The sequence below is a fragment of the Giraffa tippelskirchi genome, chromosome 9 (assembly GCF_054371585.1).
Source record: "Giraffa tippelskirchi isolate mGirTip1 chromosome 9, T2T-mGirTip1v1.2.pri, whole genome shotgun sequence".
In the NCBI taxonomy this organism is placed as follows: domain Eukaryota; kingdom Metazoa; phylum Chordata; class Mammalia; order Artiodactyla; family Giraffidae; genus Giraffa; species Giraffa tippelskirchi.
Window position 1 is genome coordinate 76,879,362 of NC_137283.1, and position 17,272 is coordinate 76,896,633.

Genomic DNA, 17,272 nt, shown 5'->3' on the forward strand with positions numbered 1-17,272 from the left:
GCCTAATAATAGAAGAAAACAGCAAAAGAAGAAAGACTAGAGATCTCTCTAGGAAACTGAAGACACCATGGGAGCATTCTGCCCAAAGATGGACACAATAAAGGATAAAAATGGTAGAGACCTAGTAGTAGATGCTGAATGGATCACGATGAGATGGAAATAATACAAAGAATAACTGTATAAAAATGATCTTAATGAACTAGATCACTATGATGGTGTAGTTAGTCACCTAGAGCCAGACATTCTTACGGTCAAGTGGGGAATAAGAAGTACCACTGTTAATAAACCTAGTGGATGTGAAGAAATTACAGCAGAACTATTCAAATCCCTAAAGGAAGATGCAATCAAGGTTTTTCATTCATCATGTCAGCTAAATTGGAAGGCCCAGAAGTGGCCACAAGACTGGAAAAAGTCAATCTTTATTTCAATTCCCAAGAAGGACAGTACTAAAGAATGTTCAAACCACTGAACAATCGAACTCATCTCCCCTGCTAGTAAAGTCATGCTTAAAATCTTGCATGCTAGTCTTCAGCTTTAGGCAAACCAAGAATTTCCAGATGTCCACGCTGGGTTTAGAAAAGGAAGAGGAACTATAGAGCAAATTGCCAACATCTGCTGGATTATAGAGAAAGCAAGCAAAATTAGAAAGAAAATAAAAAACAAAACAAAAAAAAAACTATGTCTCATTGACTACACTAAAGACTCTGACTGTGTAGCTCATGACAAATTGTGGAAAGCTCTGAGAGAGATGGGAATATCAGACCATTTTACCTGTCTCCTGAGAAACCTGTCTGTAGGTCAAGAAACAACAGTTAAGGAACAACTGATTGGTTCAAAATCAAGAAAGGAGTAACACAGGACTGTTTGCTGTCACCCTGTTTGTTTAACTTATATGCTGAGCACATCATGAGAAATGCCAGGCTGGATGAGCTACAAGCTGGAATAAAGACAGGTGTGAGAAACATCAACAGCTCAGATAGGCAGGTTATACCACTCTAATGGCAGGAAGCAAAGAGGAACTAAAGAGCCTCTTGATGAAGGTGAAGGAGGAAAGTGAAAGAGCCATCTTAAGACTAAAACAAAAAAGATCATGGTATCTGACCCCATTACTGCATGAAAAATAGAGGGGGAAAGATGAAAGTAGTGACAGATTTCCTCTTCCTGGGCTCCAAAATCACTGTGGACGCTGACTGCAGCCATGAAATCAGATGACAATTGCTTCTTGTCAGGAAAATGATGACAAAGCTAGACAGTGAGTTGAAAAGCAGAGACATTACTGACAAATGTTCATACAATCAAGACTATGATCTTCCCAGTGGTCACATATAGTTGTGAGAGCAGGACCATAAAGAAGGCAGAACACCAAAAAATTGATGTCTTAGAATGGTGGTGCTGGAGAAGACTCCTGGAAGTCCCTTGGACAGCAAGGAGATCAAACCAGTCTACCTTAAGGGAGATAACCCTAAATATTCACTGGAAGGACTGACGCTGAAGCTGAAGCTCCAGTATTTTGGTCATCTGATGTGAACAGATGACTCATTGGAAAAGTCCCTGATGCTAGAAAAAATTGAGGGCAGAAAGAGAAGAGGGTGTCAGAGGATGAGATGGCTGGATGGCATCACCCAATGCAATGAACATGAACTTGGGCAAAACTCTTTGAGATGGTGAGGGACAGGGAGGTAATGTGTGCTGCAGGCCCTGGGGCCCCAAACAGCTAGATATGACTGGGCAACCGAGCAACAACAAAAGTCCAAGCATGATCACTAAAGTACCATGAGCATTGATTTTGAGGATACAGATAAATTTTAGTGAGTGAATGATTTTCAAATACGGAATCTGTGAACTGTGAAGATGAAATGTCTCAGTTCAGTTAAGTCCCTCAGTCATGTGTGACTATTAGTGACCCCATGGACTTCAGCATGCCAGGCTTTTCTGTCCATAACCAACTCCTGGAGTTTGCTCAAACTTATGTCCATTGAGTCTGTGATGGCATCCAATCAACTCACCCTCTGTTGTCCCCTTCTCCAAAACCACAGATCAAAAACATTGATTCTTTGGCACTCAGCTTTCTTTATAGTCTAATGATCAAATCCATATATGACTGCTGGAAAAGCCATAGCCTTGACTACACACACCTTTGTTGGCAAAGTAACGTCTCTGCTTTTTAATATGCTGTCCAGGTTGGTCAAAACTTTCCTTCCAAGGAGCAAGCATCTTTTAATTTCATGGCTGCAGTCACCATCTGCAGTGATTTTTGAGCCTCCCCCAAAATAAAGTCTCTCACTGTTTCCACTGTTTTTCCATCTAGTTGGATGAAGTGAATGAACCGGATGCCATGATCTTAGGTTTTTGAATGTTGAGCTTTAAGCCAACTTTTTCACTTTCCTCCTTCTCTTTCATCAAGAGGCTCTTTAGTTCTTCTTCACTTTCTACCATGTGGGTGGTGTCATCTGAATATCTTATTGATAATCTGCATAAATTATTGATATTTCTCCCAGCAATCTTGATTCCAACTTGTGCTTCGTCCAGCCTGGAGTTTTGCATTAGGTACTCTGCGTATAAGTTAGATAAGCAGCGTGACAATATACAGCCTTGATGTACTCCTTTTCCTATTTGGAACCAGTCTGTTGTTCCACGTCCAGTTCTAACTGTTGCTTCTTGACTTGCATACAGATTTCTCAAGAGGCAGGTAAGGTGGCCTGGTATTCTTATCTCTTTCAGAATTTTCCAGTTTGTTGTGATGCACACAGTTAAAAGAATTGGCATATTCAGTAAAGCAGAAGATGTTTTTTTCTGGAATTCTCTGGCTTTTTCAATGATCCAATGGATGTTGGCAATTTGATCTCAGGTTCCTCTGCCTTTTCTACATCCAGCTTGAGCATCTGGAATTTTATGGTTCAAGTATTTTTGAAGCCTAGCTTCGAGAGTTTTGAGTGTTACTTTGCTAGCCTGAGAGATGAGTGCAATTGTGCTGTAGTTTGAACATTCTTTGGCATTGCCTTTCTTTGGGATTGGAATGAAAACTGACCTTTCCCAGTCCTGTGGCCACAGCTGAGTTTTACAAATTTGCTGACATATTGAGTGCAGCAATTTCATAGCATCATCTTTTAGGATTTGAAATAACTCAACTGGAATTCTATCACCTCCACTAGATTTGTTTGTAGTGATCGTTCCTAAGGCCCACTTGACTTCACATTACAGAATGTCTGGCTCTAGGTGAGTGATCACACCATTATGGTTATCTGGGCCACGAAGATCTGTTTTGTATAGTTCTTCTGTGTTTTTTTGCCCCCTCTTCTTAATATCTTCTGCTTCTGTTAGGTCCATACCATTTCTGTCCTTTAGTGTGCCCATCTTTGCATGAAATGGTCCCTTGGTATCTCTATTTTTTTTTAAATAGATCTTTAGTCTTTCTCATTCTATTGTTTTCCTTTATTTCTTTGCATTGATCATTGAGGAAGGCTTTCTTATCTCTCCTTGCTATTCTTTGGATCTCTGCATTCAAATGGGTATATCTTCCCTTTTCTCCTTTGCCTTTCACTTCTCTTCTTTTCTCAGCTATTTGTAAGGCCTCCTCAGACAGCCATTTTGCCTTTTTGCATTTCTTTTTCTTGGGTATGGTCTTGATCACAGTATCCTGTATGACATCATGAACCTCAGCCCATAGTTCTTCTGGCACTCTGTCTATCAGATCTAATCCTTTGAATTTATTTGTTACTTCCACTGTGTAATCATAAGGGGTTTCATTTAAGTCATATGTGAATGGTCTAGTGGTTTTCCCTACTTTCTTCGATTTAAGCCTGAATTTTAAAATCATGATCTGAGCCACAGTCTTGTTTTTGCTTACTTTATAGAGCTTCTCCAGCTTTGGCTGCAAACAATATAATCAATCTGATTTCTATATTGACCATCTGGTGATGTTCCTGTGTAGGGTCTTCTCTTGTATTGTTGGAAGAGGGTGTTTGCTATGACCAGTGTGTTCTCTTGGCAAAACTCTGTTAGCCTTTTCCCTGCTTCATTCTGTACTCCAAGGTCAAATTTGCCTGTTACTTCAAGTCTTTTTTGACTTCCTACTTTTGCATTCTAGTCCCCTATGATGAAAATGACATCTTTTGTGTGTGTGTGTTAGTTCTAGAAGGTCTTGTAGGTCTTCATAGCACTATTCGACTTCAGCTTCTTCAGCATTACTGGTTGGGACATAACCCTGGATTACTGTGATGTTGCATGGTTTGCCTTGGAAATGAACAAAGATCATTATATTGTTTTTGAGATTGCACCCAAGTACTGAATTTTGGACTCTTTCGTAATGTTTAAAAATGTAATATTTAAATATGACTTTCTAGCATCCTTGGAGATAAAGTGTGTTACCTCATATCCACTAATAAATTATTTATATTTCAACACTATACTAGACTGTTCTATATTTGGAAGACTATCTTAATATGGCATTGGCACCAATAGTTCTTTCTAATTCCCTGGCATCTTGACAGAATTAAAAATATATATATTTTAAGGATTTGTATTTTCTGTAATGTTTGTGATTTGTATTATTTTATACTTACCTAAATTGCTAGTCTGTTATATTTTTCAATTCTTGAAAATAATGGTAACTAATTTAGAACTGACATTAATGAAACATATCCTGTGCCAGGCAATAGGTCAGATATTGTATGGTTTACAAAACTCTTAAGAATGTTTTATAATTTTCCAGGTATCCTAAGGCAGTGTTTAAGTGATATCCTATAAATACTTTTTTCCAAAACATTCTTTAAAGGAAAATTTAATTAAAAATAAAAATAAATATGCACACATATTTTATATTTACACACATCAGGTATCATTTATATGATTAGTAATTCCCTTGATACAACAACATTTATTTTAGGTATTATTTTTCTCCTATATGAAGAGCATCTTTTAGAATTTCTTACACTGTTGATTTAGTAGTGGTTAATTTTCTAAACTTCCCTTGGTGCTGAAAATCTTTTTCTTAATTTATCTTAATATATTAATTTATCTTAATATATTCTTTACTTTATCTTAATATATTTTCACTTGCTATAAAATTCTAGATAGACATTTTAAAACATTTTGGTCTGCTTGTCTTTTTTCTGAGGTTTTTTTTTTTTTCTTATGGTCTGTTTCATTTTGGATAGTTTCTCTTGTTATTTTTCAAGTACATTGATACTTTTTCTTTGCTAACTAATCATCAGTGAATCTTATCCAGAGTATTTTTATCAAAAATATCAGTTTTCTTCCTTTTAGAAATTTCACCTGGGAGTATTTCATATCTTTCATTCTTCACCTCATCATGTTCCTGCTTCCTTCTACCTATGTAAGCATGTGAAACCTATTTGTAAAAGCTGTTTTACCATCCTTGTCAGCAAATTTAATACCTTCAGTAATATTTGAATCTGCTTTTTTAATCGAACAACATTTCTTCTAATTAGAGATTAAATTTTCCAGTTTCTTTGTATGTCTGGTTATTTTGAATTTGATAGACATTTTATTTTTTCAATATGATTTGCTGATTTGTGTGTGCATGCATGCGTGTGCATGTGTATATTACTTTAAATAGTGTTGGATTTATCTTGGCACTCAATTAAGTTACTTGGGATAGGTTTATTCTTCTTGTGGCTTGATATTTTATTTTATTGTTATTATTTTTTTTTTTGGATGGTCCAGAACAACGTTAGTTAAAGGCCAGTTTAGCACTGTTAAAGGGATATTCTTCTTAGGATTCTATCTAATGTCTCATATGCTCTGAGGTCTTTATACCCTTGCTGGTGTGAACATGATTTTTTTTTTTAAACCTGTGTAGGATCTTGGAATAATTTATTTGACTGGTTTTTAATAGCTCATTCCTGAGGCTAAAGGATTTTTTCCTCATGTCTGCACAGATCTGAAGGTTTCCATCTGCAGATATTTGGAGCTATCTCTTACTTTTCCTCATTCTTTCTTTAACTCTTCGCTGAAAATTACACCTGACTTTTAGACTAGACTAGCATTTCTAGTCTCCCACATCTGTCTCCTAGACTGCATTATATTGCCAAGTTCTGTTGGGATTATTCCTTCCAGCCCTGCATTCTAAAAGCTGCATTCAAGAAGTAAGTTGGAGGTAGGACTTCTTTTTCTACTTCTCTCCCAGTCCTGTATCATCTGTTGTCCAACAGTTAAATGTCATTGTTTTGTATGTTCTGTCCAGTTTTCTAATCATTTAAAATGGAAGGGTATTGAAGGTTATTTCATTAGTCTTAGAAGCAAAAGTCTGGAACCCCTCCTAATAAAGCATATAAACATGGATCTATTCTGCTTGAAGTGAGAGTGAAAAGTTTGGTTTCTGTCAACTATCAGGCTTCCCAAGTGGCACAGTGGTAAAGAATATTCCTGTTAATGCAGGAGATGTGGGTTTGACCCGTGGGTCAGGAATATCCCCTGGAGTAGGAACTGGCAACTTCCTAAAGTATTCTTGCCTGGAAAATTCTATGGTCAGAGGAGCCTGGTCAGCTACAATACATGAGGTCACAAAGAGTTGGACATGACTAAGAGACTGAGCAGACATAAGTTTCTTCTCTGCCCCACAGTATCTCCATTATAAAGCACAGGACCTTAAGAACTTTCAGGGAGGTGAATGACAGTTTGAAAATAGCTCATCTAGGAATGGCATATCAACTTAGTAATAAATGGGCAATTAAAATACATTTTCATTAATTCAATATGTATTTATTGAATATATGCTATGCTGTAGGTATTACAGAATACGATAATGTGCCTTAGTATACTCTCAGTAGAATAGCATATAGACATATGTATGAAAATAATTACAAAGCAGTAATTACAAATAAAACCTAGTAGAGTTATGCAATGGGAATGTCTGCCCGGGGAAATTTGAATTTCGCTCAGCCTACAACATTTGTGCCATTATGAATAAACAGTGGGACTATGCCAGCTGTTTAATATATGATAAAACATCTGAGGCGAGGGAAACAGGTGGGCAAAGGGCGGTAGCTTGGTTTCCTCTAGAAATCACAAGGAGTCATAATAACTTGAAGGTTCTAGATGTGTCGGTCATCCCATTAAGTAAAGCAGGAGGTGAAGCATAAAGTCATTTTATTATAAAATTTAGATTGTATAATTAAGTTGACATTAAGCAATTGACCATATTTTAAAAGACTTATTGTTTATAAAGATAACATTATATGCAATTTGGAAAATAACTCAATACTAGCATTCTTAACACCGACTGCAAATTACACTATTTCAGTAGCTTTAAAATACATAGATGTCTGGGACATACCAGATAGGGATTATGGTTCTGATTCTGAGTCCTAGTTCAAGAACAGTATTTTCTCAAGCTCCGTATATTCATATAATTTAAAGCAAAACCTTAAAACTTTATGTTCATAAGAGAAAGATCAGTGAAATTGTTAGCTATTATGTTATCTGCCTCTGGTAGAATTGATGGGCAACTATAACTAACTATAGCTAATACAAAAGCAAGGCACTGGCAAGGAGGAGACCGAGAGGCACCAGGCAAGCAGGTGTAGAGCCTCAATTCTCAAAATGTGATATGCAAATGAATTGACTGAGATATTTGTCTAGAATGTAGAATTTTTAACTCTGTTTTTTTAAGTCCATCAAATTTGTATATTTTGTATAGCATATATTTCCCAGAGCTTCCCTTGTAGCTCAGCTGGTAAAGAAGCTACCTGCAATGCAGGAGATTTGGGTTCAATCTCTGAATTGGAAAAAAAAAAAACCCTTTAGAAGGGAAAGGCAATCCACTCCAGTATTCTGGACTGGAGAATACAATGGACTGTATAGTCCATGGGGTCACAATTTTCCAAGAGTGTTAGGTGATTCTGAATCAGAAAACTTGATAATTGCACTTCAAAAGGAAAAAATATTTTTAAGATGCTTAGATATTTATTTATTGGATTCTGAAACATGAAAAACAAGGGTACATAAATGCTATAATTCCAACGACATGACATTCTGGAAAAAGCAAAACAATGGCGATAGTAAACAGACCGTTGACTGCCAAAAGGTTAGTGGGAGAACAGGATGAAAAGTTGAAGAACAGAGGATTTCTAGGGCAGCAAAACTACACTTCATTATACTATAATACTAGATATATGCCAAGTTATACATTTTCCCAAATCTGCAGAGTTTACAATAAGTTTGAATCCTCTGGTAAGCTATGAATAATGATGTTTTGGTGATAGTGATGTTTCAGTGTAGATATATCAATGGAAACAAGCATACTATTCTGATGAAGGATATTAATGATGGAGGAAGTTTTACACAAATGGGAGCAGGAGCTATATGCAAATCCCTATTCTACATTGCTGCAAACCTAAAACTACTCAAAAATAGTCTATTTAAGAAATTCTATATTTGATTTTGTTACAACTCAAAATCCCTGTTATGAGATACAAATGTATGGCTCAAAATAAAGTTTTTGAAAAAGTAAAAATAAAGACGTAAAATAAAATTAGTAAAAGAAAGCAAAAGAAATGGTCTCACATGTATTTTTCCGCTTAACACACATATGTGTTCATAAGCTCATAGATATATAGAGAAAATATTTCTCTACATAGTCGTGCCCTCCTATTTAATAAAAACAAAACAAAACACATGTCCATGATTGACTAGTTTAATATTGTCTCTGTTTTGAGAAAGTCAACATATTGTTTTTTGACAAATTTATATTATTTATTTAACAAGATTTTCTTAATAGTAGAATATTATTTATCTTAATCAGAACTTCATAAAGATTGAATTTCTATATTCATAAATATAGACATATTAATATTTTCTTCTGAGAAATAGTAGAAACATCAGGAAAGACATTTTTCTTTTATAGCACTAGTTCTTCTGTATTACATAGAATTGCAAAACAGAAATGCTATGGCTTTTAAGAGCACTAAAGATTACATTTATGAAACCTTAAACTTTATATTTCAAAAGGAACCTTTTGAAACAGCTTTCTAACCTGTTATGTAAATGACTGGCCTATTTTTAAATATTAAGATTGTTTTTGCTAAACATGTAACTTCCTCTACTTCTTCAGAGGCCGTTATTATATTTTGCCCCAGTGCTGCTATATGGGAAGGAGCATGTCAGGTAAAATATCCTTGAGAACAGAGGTACTTGGGATAATTTCAATTAACTAGAAAACTCTTTGTTTCTTGTAAGATGCTTAATCTACCATGTGGACAAATAAATCAAGAATGAAGTAGGGAGAAGGGGAAGTATGCTTTAGTAAAAGCAACTCACTGTATTATTTTGGGTCAACTTCTAGAGTAAAATCAATAATAGCACATTTAGTCTACATATAGAGTTAAAATTAATGAAACACTAATATAAAATATATAAGCGAAGGTATCAAAGGTCAATTGTTTATTTAACATATTTAACTGACACTTACCTAAAACCTCCCTTAAATATCACCTGCTTCTTTCCAGTGAAATTCAATTTAGATAACTAATGTTAGAATTGTTGTTGTTGTTTAGTCACTGTCTTTATAATATTTAAACTTTGGGTAAAATAATATGGGTTTCCCAGGTATCTCAGCTGGTAAAGAATCCATCTGCAATGCAGCAGACTCCAGTTCTATTTCTGGGTTGGGAAGTTCCCTGGGAGAAGGGATAGGCTATCCATCACAATATTCTTGGGCTTCCCTGGTGGTTCAGATGGTAAAGAATCTGCCTGCAATGCGGGAGACATGGGTTTGTTCCCTGGGTTGGGGAGACCCTATGGAGGAGGGCATGGCAACCCACTCCAGTATGCTTGCCTGGAGAGTCCCCATGAACTGAGGAGCCTGGTGGGCTACAGTCCACGGGGTTGCAAAGAGTCAGACACAACTGAGCAACTAAGCACAGCACAAAATGCATGTGGTTACAAAGAAAAGTGACTGCAGGGAGGAAAAAAGGAGAGATATTTAAACCATACTTAAAGGAGACATATTTAAACATTACTAAAGGAAATTTACAGAGAATCAAGAAAGGGTAGACAATGCATGAAGAATAAAGAGAAAAACGAAGCCCACTGAACAAAGATTAATTTGCCCAAAGACATGTTTGTGGCCTCTGCATCTGCTATACAACTCCATTGCCCCTCACAGCCTCAACTAGAAACATAGTCCTCTATTAGTTATATTTCTCCAAAAATAAGAGGGCTTTCTTAGAATGAAGAAATCACCAATATCCCTTATTTCCTAAAAGTTCTTGAGGGATTAAATTGAGAAGTGGGGAAAAGTTGACCTGATGAAATCGTTCACTGAATATTTTATTTTCTTTGGTCTGTCCTTAAAGGCACTTGATTCCAAAAGAAATTTGAGAAAAGCCTAGGAAGGAAATGTTCAAGGCTCTAGCACTTCCCTATCAATCATGGTCTGACAAATAATCTGGTGAATCATGCATCAGTGGGCATTATCCTTGGACTGGACTTGGAGAGAACAAAAAAACACAGGAAATATTACACCATGGGTATAAGAAAAGGACCTTGACCTGTGTTAAGTACATATCATCCAGATGATAAAAGGTAGCTGAGTGGTAGAGATATACCTAAGCCTGATGCATTAGTGTTTAGGAAGTCTGACCCTGAGTGTGCCTGGATTTAAAGCTTCATAGAGTAGTGATTCTCCTGGAATGGCTTTACTCTTATTACAGAGGGTGTGAGACTCATCATCAGATGTCAGGACCTCTGAGGTACTACTGATTTCCTGCTCTGACTTGCAAGCCTGGTAGGTAACATTGAAAACACGTACACACACACACACACACACACACACACACACAAATAGCCAATAAACTGGCTACTTGCAGTAACTTAAAAAAAAAAAAGGAATAAATAATTCCAGCTATCCTAAGCTTGCATTCTGACCTTCAGTTACACTTTGTATTTGACACTCCAACAGCAAGGAGCATTGGAGGATCAGCTCCATGAGAGTTTCATTTACCAAAAATAATAGCTGATGTATTAAGTTTGGTTTACATTCTTTACCTCCTTTTTAAAATTTAATCTTCCTAATAGTATCTGAGATAAGAAATTATCTAAATATAAATTATGGAGACTTGAAAATGAATTTGGGAGCCAAGAGATGATTTTTCCAAAATAGCAGTGATAGCAACAGGTTTGTACTTAATCTCTTTTAACATTTTGACCAAGAATTTCACAATTATAGAATTTTATTGCAGAAAATGAGACTCAGGAATAAACAAGGACTAAAGAGGACTTTGGACAGGTCAAATTCAAATTTATGTACTTTGACGAGATACTAAGTGACTTTTTCAAGGTCAATGAATGATGCAGAACTAGGGCTCAAGTCTCTGGAATTCTGTGTGCCAATTGATGGTGTCAGCTACTTGCATTTGCTATCTTAACAAAATATTTCTTCCATCCACTAAACATCATTTGGGTAACTTTCAAGATACTCAATACCTAGAGACTGAGTATTGTAAACTTTTTAAAAATTTGTATTGAAATATAGTTGGTTTAAAATGTTGTGTTAGTTTCTGCTGTACAGCAAAGTGAATCAACCTTTTTTTTTTTTTTCCTCCCCATTTAGGTTATTGCAGAACATTGAGCAGAGTTAATATTTTGGTTTTTTTTTTTTTCATTTTCTTTCTTTTAAATTTATTCATTTTTAATTGGAGTATACTTGCTTTACAATAGTGTGTTGGTTTCTGCCACATATCAACATGAATTAGCCTTAGGTATGTCCTCTCCCTCTTGCACTCATCTCACACGCTAGTAAAGTAATCCTTAAAATTCTCCACGCTAGGCTTCAGCAATACGTGAACTGTGAACTTCCAAATGTTCAAGTTGGTTTTAGAAAAGGAAGAGGAACCAGAGATCAAATTGCCAATGTCCACTGGATCATCGAAAAAGCAAGAGAGTTCCAGAAAAACATCTGTTTCTGCTTTACTGACTATGCTAAAGCCTTTGACTGTGTGAATCACAATAAACTGTGGAAAATTCTGAAAGAGATGGTAATACCAGACCTGCCTCTTGAGAAACCTGTATCCAGGTCAGGAAGCAACAGTTAGAACTGGACATGGAACAACAGACTGGTCCCAGATAGGAAAAGGAATACATTAAGGCTGTATATTGTCACCCTGTTTATTTAACTTATATGCAGAGTACATCAGGAGAAACGCTGGGCCGGAGGAAGCACAAGCTGGAATCAAGATTGCTGGGAGAAATATCAATAACCTCAGATATGCAGATGACACCACCCTTATGGCAGAAAGTGAAGAAGAACTAAAGAGTCTCTTGATGAAAGTGAAGAGGAGAGTGAAAAAGTCAGCTTAAAGCTCAACTTTCAGAAAACTAAGATCATGGCATCCAATCCCAATCACTTCATGGCAAATAGATGGGGGAACAGTGGAAACACTGGCTGACTTTATTTTTCTGGGCTCCAAAATCATTGCAGATGGTGACTGCAGCCATGAAATTAAAAGACACTTACTCCTTGGAAGGAAAGTTATGACCAACATAGACAGCATATTAAAAAGCAGAGACATTACTTTGCCAACAAAGGGTCCTCTAGTCAAAGCTATGGTTTTTCCAGTGGGCATGTATGGATGTGAGAGTTGGACTATAAAGAAAGCTGAGCGCAGAAGAACTGACGCTTTTGAACTGTGGTTTTGGAGAAGACTCGTGAGAGTCCCTTGGACTGCAAGGAGATCCAACCAGTCCATCCTAAAGGAGATCAGTTCAGGGTGTTCATTAGAAGGACTGATGTTGAAGCTGAAACACCAATATTTTGGCCACCTGATGTGAAGAGCTGACTCACTGGAAAAGACCTTGATGCTGAGAAAGATTGAGGGCAGGCGGAGAAGGGAATGACAGAGGATTAGATGGTTGGATGGCATCACTGACTCAATAGACATGGATTTGGGTGGACTCCGGGAGTTGGTGATGGACAGGGAGGCCTGTCGTTCTGCAGTTCATGATGTTGCAAAGAGTCAGACATGGCTGAGGGACTGAACTGAAATGAACTCCCTCTTGAACATCCCTCCAATCCCATCCCACCCCTCTAGGTTGTCAGGGAAGTAAATCAGAAAGAGAAAAACAAATATCATACATTAATGTATATACATATATAGTATATATATTTTATATTATACTATATATGTAATAGTATATCACACTATTAAACAATGATTCTAGATATATTTAGTATTAATGCATATATATGCATATGTATAATATATATAATATAATGTGTATATATATATTATGCATATATATTTATATATATGGAATCTAGAAAGATCATACTGATGAACCTATCTACAGGGCAGCAGTGGAAATGTAGATATAGAGAACAGACTTGTGGACACAGTGGGGAAAAGAGAGAGTGGGACAAATTGAGAGAGTAACATTGAAACATATACATTTGTTCTTAGTTAATGTAATTTTATGAGGTATTTATTTAATGACTACATCTTTAAAAAAATAGTTTCATAAATTTTCAGTGGATCTATCTTGCTGCTGTTACTGGCATAGCAAAATCTTAATCTCCATGTAGCTGGTTAAGAAGGTATTATTATAAACCATATTAAAAACTATCCAAGCACTTGAAACTAAATTGATTCCTATGCCCCTCAAATCACCAATCTTGAAACAAAATCAGAAACTTGGCAGAATGAGCTTAAATTCTTAAGTGAAAAGACTCAAACATTGCAATCTGAACTACAGACCTTTAACGCTCTCTCAGGAGTTTTAATTAAGGATAATGCTGTTCTCTTCAGGAAAGAGAGACACACTTTAAAACTTTATGAAAAAAAAAAATAGGTCTTAAATCCATGTGAGAACTCTGAGAGAAATACTACATCCTAATCCTACTGCTATAATTGAAGCTATTTTGAAGATTTACTTCTCAGTCCTCCCTTTTTGCCAAAGGCTAATGCTTTTGCATACCAATGATAAGGTTCAATACCCATGTGAGCTCAGAGATGTCTTCCTTGGGGCTTTAGGAAGCAATGCTGTAGATAAACATAGAACTGCCTCTATTATACTAGGAGGAATTATGTATGCAGTATAAAGTGCTTTCTCCTTTTAATTATCCCCTTGCTTTTTATTCAAAGGTCCCTGAGCCTTCTCCCATAGAGACACTATTTTACCTTAGACAACCCTTTCCATTATCATCCACTGTGATTCCCTTGTCATACCACTGAATAAAAAGTAAAACAAAAATAAATTTTAAAGAATTATTACATAAGACAATACAGCAGACCAGACTTCACCAATAGTACAAAACTGGCCCAGAGCTATGTTGTATCATGGAGTATTAGAAAATATGGTATTTAAAAAATAATAATAATCATTAATATTTAAGATAAAGGGTACTACATTGAAATAATTTGAATTTCCAGTTTCTCCTTAAAATCTCAGATCTACTAATATTGAGTCTATGTATTTCTGTGTAGAATCAATAACTCCTACATTTGGTGGTCTGTAGTGACTCTAGTTCACCATGTATCTCAGTCCCTCATATTAATTCAACATCTTCCTATGGTTTTTGTTTAAGTTTTACATACTTTTGAACTTTCCACATCTGCAGTAAACTTTTATGCATGTAGTACTTATGCATGCAATATTAGTGGTTTGTACTATATGCAAGCAAAAGTCAAGGTCCAAGATATTAACTGATATGTCAGTTTACTGCAGGAAGGAGGTAACTTTATATCCACTGTATTGGAGTGTGAAGCAGCATGTCACTGAGGTAGAGAGGGCCCCTTCCCAATCCCTTCATCTCATTTCAACTTATCTTTCTCAACTTTCCATTGAAAAGACAAAGACAAATAAACTGATATTTAAACAGTATTTTTTACTTTGAAAATAATCACCTAGTATAAAGTAAATTTCAATTCTCACAATAGAAAACAAGAGATAATAAATATATATAGAATGATGTTGAATAGTGTGATATTATATTCATCAGTCCAGGCCATGATGAAATCATGTCTAGTATTTTTGGCATAAACATCTTTGCTGTAAATATTTTTACCTCATTGGCCATAAAAGACTTCCCAGGTGGTCCAATAAATATTTGGCCACAAAGGGCTTCCCAGATGGCTCAGTAGTAAAGCATTCACCTGCCAATGCAGAAGATGTAGAAGACACCGGAGACATGGATTTGATCCCTGGGTCAGGAAGATCCCCTGGAGGAGAAAATGGCAACACCCCCCAGTATTATTGCCTGGACAATCTCATGGACAGAGGAGCCTGACAGGCTACAGTCTATGGGGTTACAAAGAGTTGTACATACTGAGCCCTGAATTGGCCATAAGACAATTTTGCTATGAAAGATAACTGGTTGACAATTTGGTGTGATAGTTTGGCTTCAACTAATTGAAATGTGTTAGCATTGATGGCTTTATTGAGCTGACAGATCACAATGGTTTGCTCTAAGAGTTGGTTAATTATTTTGAAACTCACTAACATTCAGGAGAATGAGGTTGAGTGTCTCAAAAACACAAGGTAGAACTTACATTTCCTATAAAACTTTGGAATGTCTATCATAGGGCATGTGACCATATGTCAAGAGCAAATATCACTGGAGAAGACTTTCACAATGCCATGCAAAGCTTAGTTACAAATGTGCATCTTAGTGCTTGGAAACTGATGCCTCTTTTAATGAAAAAAGAAATTTTGGTGAACAAAAAAATGTGTGATGCCTAAGGAGTGAGACAGGGGACAAATGGGCTCCAAGCCCACTCCTGTCTGTGGTTTGAGATCTACATGTCAATATAGAAATAATAACAGGAGCAGGGTAAACAGTTGGACTTTGAACACTTTAAGATAACAGTTATGCCAGGAACAGAGAGAGGCTAACCCATGTTTAAAAAATCAAGATGTCGCATCTTTTCCCATTCTTGGGGCAAGGGGAACACTGAACATGTGCAGAAAAGTTCCTTGGTGTCAAAAAGACAGGGACCTCAAGATCATAGTAAGTCTTACCATTCCCCACACCCCCAAGATGCTCTTGCACTAAAATCCATCTTGGCTGAGTGGTTTGTTCATACCTAGCAGGAGGTCCTGTGACAAATTAGTGACAGAGCCAAAACAAGACAGGTAGCCAAAAGAAAAATGAAGATGTGGAAGTTTGCCCCCTTATGAGGGATTTAAATTTTTCAAAGTCACGACTCTTGCTGAGTTTGCCTGTGTGTTTTTTTCCACATGTATTTTGCTTTTCTAATAAGTACTTACTTTCTCCTCTACTTTTCAGTCTCCTTATCAGAATTTTCTCTATAAGGCAGATGGGAAATGGAGATTTAGACTCTATCTGTTGCCCCTGTGGTCTAGTGGTTAGAATTCCTGATTTTCAACCAGGCAACCATGATTTGATTCTCAGTCAGGGAACTAAGATCTCACTTCCATCTGCCACTCTCTGAGAGCTACCACTCACTGATGCCTGTATCTGAATTCAGGAGGAGACAAATCAAGCAGAAAAAAAAAAAAAAAAAACAGTAGTATCTTATGAATGAAAGACTTCAAGAATAGCACTTAGGTACAACTCACAAAATAAAATCAGTTACTTGTGCAGCACAGCATGAATTAACACACTTCTAAGTATATTCAAATTATTTTATCTTTCTATTTTTTCATGTTTCCTTATGTAATTTTTAATATTTCCCTTTTATTTTTTGTTAAATTTTATCTTTTGCTGAAAATTTGCCTTATGGCCAATTAGTTAGGAAGCTAAAATATTTGGCAAAAATTCCTACTGCAAAGATGTCTAAAATAGTTATATTTATGGCTAAAGTACATAACAGAAGTATAGATACATAAAACAAGATAGAAAGTCCAGAGATAACCTATGAACCTGTGATCACCTAAACTATGACCAAAGAAGGCAAGATTATATAATCATGGAGAAGAGACAGTCACCTCAATGAGTGATGCTTTGAAAACTGGACAGCCACATGTACAAAAATGAAATTAGAACACTTTCCTGACACCATACATGAAAATTAGCTCAAAATTGATTAAAATGCAAAATGTAAGGCTGGACACTATAAAACTCTTAGAGAAAAACATTTGCAGAACACTCTTTGACATAAACTGCTATAAGATCCTTTCAGACCCAGCTCTTGAGTAATGAAAATAAAAACAAAAATAAGCAAATGAAACCTAATTAAACTTAAAAGCTTTTTTTCACAACAAAGGAAACCACAAAACAGACAAAAACAGCTCTCAGAATGGGAGAAAATATTTTCAAAAAGAGCAATTGATGAGAGATTAATATTCAAAATAT